Source organism: Aquarana catesbeiana, linkage group LG01 (genome assembly GCF_042186555.1).
Source record: "Aquarana catesbeiana isolate 2022-GZ linkage group LG01, ASM4218655v1, whole genome shotgun sequence".
Classification (NCBI taxonomy): domain Eukaryota; kingdom Metazoa; phylum Chordata; class Amphibia; order Anura; family Ranidae; genus Aquarana; species Aquarana catesbeiana.
The window spans coordinates 930,288,806-930,295,627 of record NC_133324.1 but is presented as its reverse complement, the minus strand read 5'-3'; the positions used below and the strand labels follow the sequence as shown (position 1 = coordinate 930,295,627).

The 6,822-nt window shown below is 45.4% G+C and overlaps 1 protein-coding gene across 1 annotated transcript in view; it reads left to right on the top strand.

Annotated features, from left to right (window-relative positions):
* Positions 1–981: 981 nt before the first annotated feature.
* PAIP2B (poly(A) binding protein interacting protein 2B) overlaps positions 982–6,822 on the top strand; it is a gene marked incomplete in the record, with an annotated part of 36,680 nt that continues 30,839 nt past the window's right edge. The window contains 1 exon segment of the mRNA XM_073611044.1: positions 982–1,023.

The following is a 6,822-nucleotide window of genomic DNA, read 5'->3' as shown; positions in this document are numbered from 1 at the left end:
TATTATAAGGGATGTTTACATTCCTTGTAATAGGAATAAATTGACACAATTTTTTTTTTTTAAACAGTGTAAAAATAAATAAAATAAAAAAAGTAAAATAAAATTTTTTTTAAAAAAAAACCTCACTGCCCCGACGAGCTCGCGCGCAGAAACGAACGCATACGCGAGTAGCGCCCGCATATGAAAACGGTGGTCAAACCACACATGTAAGGTATCGCTGCGACCGGAAGAGCGACAGCAATCATTCTAGCCCTAGACTTCCTCTGTAAGGCAAAACATGCAACCTGTAGAATTTTTTTAAAAGTCGCCTATGGAGATTTTTGAGGGTAAAAGTTTGACGCCATTCCACGAGCGGGCGCAATTTTGAAGCGTGACATGTAGGGTATCAATTTACTCGGCGTAACATTATCTTTCACAATATAAAAAAAAAATGGGGATAACTTAACTGTTGTCTTATTTTTTTATTCAAAAAAGTAAATTTTTTCCAAAAAAAGGGGGTCTGAATACTTTCTGTCCCCACTGTATATTTAGAGAGGTTTATATATATATATATATATATATATATATATATATATATATATATATATATATAGTTCTCTACTTTAGACTGTAAGTGGCAGCACGTGTCTATGACAGATTTCTCTCTTATGACCCCACATGGTCTCTCCATGCAGTTCACTTTCTGGCTCCTCCCACCTCCCTTCTGGAACGCCTCCTTCTCCACTCATACTAATCTTTGTCCAGAAGCCCCTCCCACCTCCCCTGCCACAGACCGCCCTCTTCCCCGCCCTTTTATTTACTAGTCCCAGCGGCGGTGACGCCATCATTCCTCCTTTTCCTCTCCCAGATGAGAACGGGGCGTGGCCGCCGCACGTGGGGAGGCGTACGTCGCGGATGTGAGGGACGCTCGACCTCCGCACACACAGGCCCCGCCCCCTTCTTTCCCTTTCGCCCAATCAGCGGGCCCCGGACTCCCTCCGCTGACTGGCCAACAAGAGGCGACGGTGCCCTCGCCTCCCTGACGTGGGTGAGAAAGGGGCGGGGAGACGGAGGCGCTCGCGAGGCTCACACATAGACGGAGAGAGCGGGAAGGGTGCGCGCATCGGCCGTCCGGTGTCACGAGCAGAGCGGGGGTGACCGAGCACAAGAGCGGACAGGAGGAGGAGAGCACCGAGCCGGAGGACACAGGGAGAGACACAGGCAGGCCCCGGGGCAGCCAGCAGGTGAGAGAGAGGAATGCCGGCCTAGGCCTCACATTGTACCCCTCACCCCCCTCTCCTCTCATACTACCCCCCCCTCTCCTATATATAACACTACACCCCCCCCTCCCCCTCCTCTTCATCCGGACCTCTCACCCCGGATACCCCTCACTGAGGCCTCCCCACACTGACAGCACACACACCACGTGTTCTCTACTCCCCAATACCTCCATCTACGGGGAGGAGCTCCGCACACTCACAGCCAATCCGCTTCCAGCTTGTGTTTTGGAGCAAGTAGAAGACAGAAGCTGATTGGTTACCAGACACAGCAGCCCCAGTGGTAGTTAATTCCCCAGTAAGTGCCAAATTCTGACCCCCCCCCCCCCCCCAAAGTGCTCATTAACCCTCCTTCTCCCCCTCTCCTCCCAATGTCATCCTATATATATATATATATATATATACACACATGGAGCCAATGTACTCCTATATATATATATATATATATATATATATATATATATATATATATATATATACACACACTTATTATACAGTATTTATATAGCGCCAACAGTTTACGTAGCGCTTTACAAATGACACATGGAGCCAATGTACATATATATATATATATATATATATACACACACACACAGCCAATGTACTCATATATATATATATATATATATATACACACACACACATGGAGCCAATGTACTCCTATATATATATATATATATATATATATATATATATATATACACCCCCCCAATGTAGTGTCGTACAAAGGACTCCCCTCCTCACACTAGAGTTGCCACCTCGTCCCATTAAACCTGAACACATATGAATTACACGGGTTCTGTGGCTAATTGAATGCAGATATGGCACCAAGTGAGTTTAATTACCACCTTAATCAGCCACAGAACCTGTGTAATTAATATGTGTTCAGGTTTAAAAGGATGAGGTGCCAACCCTACCTCAAACCCCTAACATGTTTCTTCACTCCTTTTGGGGTTTTTACACCCCACACTATGACTACCGGGGGGTGGGGGGCACGAAAATCCAGCACTGTGACTATTATTGTACAGGATTTAGGTAACACCAAGCGTTTGCACAGCGACTACCCCATGGGGGGGGGCATTGATGAGAACATTGGGGGAGGCAAATAGTACCCAATGGGGGGGAGAACTTACTACAACTGGAGCTGCTCTGACTACTAACCAACCCGCTTCCGTCCTTCACTTGTTCCAAACAAAAGATGGCAGTTGATTGGTTTCCAGATAGACATGTTGTTTTTTTTTTTTTTTTTTTTTTTTTTTTTTTTTTTTGACAAACATGGTATACTTACCTGCTCTGTGTAATTGTTTTTGCACAGAGCATCCCCGATCCCCTCCTCCAGCCCCCCCACCCCGGAGAAATCCGCTTGTCATGGGGGCACCACCGCATGCTAACTCCTGAGCCACTGCGCCTTGCTGCCATAAGACGCACGCACAGAGCCGCCCTCCTCACTGGCTGTGATTGATGGCAGTGGTAGCCAGTGGATTCCCGCTGTTGTCTCAGCCAATGAGGAAGGAGAGTCCTCATACAGCCGACGCTATCATGAACATTCCTGGATTGGGGGGAGCTCCGCTAAAGATTGTGTGTGTTTGGGGGGGGGGGGGTGGGGGGTGCTGCACACAGGTTCTTCATCTTCACACAATGCATGAAAGTAAAAACAAAAACTAGAAATAGCCTCTAACGCCTGAAAACCAGTGAAAAGCACCCCACTAGCGTCCGAAAGGCGCAGCAGAAACGATGGTAAAGCGAAGCGGCTACAATGTGAAAGTAGCCTTACAACCACTTGGAACACTTAAGCTGGCCATACACCTATAGATTATCTGCAGATTTTCTATGGTTAGATGGAAAAAGTGGAAGATTCCTCCATCCACACAGTTTAGCGAACATGGAGAAAGCTGTTGCACTTTTTCCATCTAACCATAGAAAATCTGCAGATAATCTATAGGTGTATGGCCAGCTTTACAGTCCAGGCTATTACTGATACTTTGGGCTTTATTTATTAAAGCTAGAGGGGGCAAAATTAGTCGCAATTCTGCATAGGAACCAATCGGCTTCCAGGGGTTTTTTGCCGAAGTGTAATCGCAAAAGCTGCGGTTAGAAGACAATTGGTTTCTATAGAGAATTGTCTTATTTTGATATATACATTTTCTTTTCTTTTTTTTTTGCAGAGGCGCTAGAGAATAACTTGTTGGGTGTTACTTTTTTTTTTTTTTTTAAATGCAATTTGTTTTGGGGAAAAATATACTTTTGAATTTTATGAAAAAAACACAATACGGAACCCTATATAAAAGTTGTTACACCGGGTAAATAGATGCCAGTCCTGTCGCACTTGGCAACAACTACGGTACTTAAAGCGGTAGTAAACTGCTGCGAAAGAAAACCTGTAGGACAATAGCATGATGTGCTAGTATGCATCGCGTACTAGCATATTGTGAAATACTTGCCATAGAACGATGCCTACAACAGTAGCGCCTGGTCACCGCCAAGGGGGGCCGACATGTTTCTTCAATCTGGTCTTTCCTCACCTCTATGACCACCTGCACAAACCACGGGATCGTTCCCCCAGGTTCACTTGTGAGAACAGTGAACCAGAGTAACATCGGTGGTGGGGGGGGGGGTGACCCCTCTGCTTCCCCCTCTGCTTCCCCCTCTGCTTCCCCCTCTGCTTCCCCCTCTGCTTCCCCCTCTGCTTCCCCCTCTGCTTCCCCCTCTGCTTCCCCCTCTGCTTCCCCCTCTGCTTCCCCCTCTGCTTCCCCCTCTGCTTCCCAAAGTGGTCCAGTGGCTAATCAGCCGCTCTGATTGCTTTTTATAAGAAAGCGAGTCAGCAACTAAAAAAAGTACCTTAGTTGTGGCTCACAGGTGCAGCCATAACCCGGTAAACCACTCAGAATCCACATCTTGTCCCTCCTGTCCACCCCTCTCCCACTCCTTCTTTTTTTTTTTTTTTTTTTTTTTAACACTGATTTCTCTGGGGTTTTTTTTTTTTTTTTTTCAGGAAAGGTTTGGTCCCGCCCCAAATACACATCAATCGCCTAGGGGTGTACAAGTACTGTGGCTGCAGTGCCTCCTGGGATATGTATGCCACAAGTCCCAGAAGGCCTTAGTGTTTTGATTCGCGGGGGGGGGGGGGGGGGGATGGGGATATGTCATCGGGAAGCCACCCTGGCTGAACCTGAAAGAGGCGGCGGGCTTTTCCGATGACATCACACACAAACATGGCAGATGCAGGAATCGCAGCGGGAGCTGGTGAGGAGAGCATCCTGGCGGGACAACGCTGGATCCAGTGGGCTGAGTATGTGGACTGTCGAGAACCTGCCACAAGGTAAGCAGGGGTTAAAAATAAAGAGGATTGTTGTTAAGGTGAAGATTCGCTTTTTAAAGGGCTAGTTCACCTTTTACCAAAAGACTTCCTATGCAAAAAAAAGAGTGTTTTGTAGACTGTGCAGCTTTGACCTAAAGTTGAATAAAGCCCTTTGCTGTAGTTGTAGGCAATTTACACTTGCCTCCTGAATCCTGACTGGAAAACTCCCCAGGATGATGCTATAAGAGGCTGAGCAATTACTGCTCATCTCCACCATCGCAGTAGTGAGCTTCTTCTCGGACTCGCTCTTCCTGGATGCAGTAGCTCTGTGTTCACTCCAGCGATGGAGGGTGAGCAGTAATAACTAGGTCTCATTTAGCAATGTCCTGGGAGTATTCCAGTCAGGCTTCAGGAGGTATGTAAATGGCCTCCACCTGTAGCAACTACATTATTCAACTTGAGTCAGAGCTGCAAAGTCTGTCTTTTATCTACAGACACCCCTTATCTGCATAGGCAGCCTTTTTTGGTAAAGGTGATCTATGTCTTCAAAGAGATATTAAAGTTTATCTACACACTTGCCTCCTCTGTGTAATGGTTTTGCTCAGAGCATCCCAGATCCTCCTCTACTCGGGTCCCTCTTCTGTGATCCTGGCCCCTCCCTCCTGTTTAGTACCCCCCCACACATCAAGCAGCTTGCTTGCTTCCATTCAGACACTGCCCCGCTCCACCTCTCCTCATTGGCTCACTGATTTTGACAGCAGTGGGAGCTGATGGCTCACACTGTGTCTCAGCCAATCAGGAGGGAGAGTCCTTGACAGCTGAGACTTTTGTACGACATCGCTGAATTGAGATGTGGCTCAGGTAAGTATAAAGGGGGGGGGGGGGGGGGGCTGCTGCACACAGAAGGTGTTTTATCTTAAAGCATTAAAGAGGGACTGCAGTCTGCTCATATAATTTGTAATAAAAAGATCTTTTGCATTCTGAAGCTTCCCTCCAACCAACGTTGCATATTATTTTATATATACTGTGATTCTGTACTTGCCAAATATGTTGCAGAAATCTCCCTCCACTGAGTCTGGCTGCAGCCATTTTAACTGTGGGCAGCTGAAGCTGCTGCCTGTTCACTTCCTGGATTTACAGGCACACATCCAGCTCTGATTGGCCCTCTCATTACTCACCCCCCCCCCCTTCCTGGCAAACTCTCACGAGAGAGAGCTGTGGATGATGTCATAATCCTAGGGTAATGACCAGACGAGAAACAGGAAGTGGGCTGTATAAGGGATTTACTGGCAGAACAAAAAGTTTTACTATCCAAAGATAAAACAACAAGAGAAGAAGATTTAATAGATGGAAAGATGAAAAAAATGACTGAAGGTCCACTTTTAAGTTGAAAAACTTCTAAATGTAGAACCACTTTAACCACCTCCCTTCTACCGCATAGTAAAATGACAGCAGGTGGGATCCCCTCTCATTCTGGGGCAACATCATATGAAGTCTCCCCGCTCTTGTGTGCCCGCGATCGCGTGACTCTTTACCCGTGTGATCGGCTGTGTCCACACATGTGAACTGGAGTGCTGGTAATCGTCTCTCCTCACCACGCACCGACCCGGTGTGAGGAGGGAAGAGCTGATCAGAAGCTTCTCCTTGCAGGGGAGATTTGTACAGGTAATTGGGGGGTGGGGGGGGGGCACCATCAATGCTGGCCCAGAAGTGGTGCCAGTCTGTGCTGCCTTTCAGTGCAGCCTATTCTTGCCCGTCAGTGCTGTATATTGGTGCGGCATCAGTGCCTATCATTGCCTCATATGCGCGCATCAGTGAAGGAGAAAAATGACTATTTACAAAATTTTCTGACAAACTAAATCTTTTACTTTTTTTTCTTTCTTTTTTTTCTTTCTTTTTTTCTTTTTCTTTCTCTCTTTTTTTCTTTCTCTTTTTTTCTTTCTCTTTTTTTCTTTCTCTTTTTTTCTTTCTCTTTTTTTCTTTCTCTTTTTTTCTTTCTCTTTTTTTCTTTCTCTTTTTTTCTTTCTCTTTTTTTCTTTCTCTTTCTTTTTTCTTTTTCTCTTTCTTTTTCTTCTTTCTCTTTCTTTTTTCTTTTTCTCTTTCTTTTTTCTTTTTCTCTTTCTTTTTCTTCTTTTTCTTTCTTTTTTTCTTTTTCTTTCTTTTTTTCTTTTTCTCTTTCTTTCTCTTTCTCTTTTTCTTTCTTCTTTCTCTTTTTCTTTCTTCTTTCTCTTTTTCTTTCTTCTTTCTCTTTTTCTTTCTTTCTTTCTT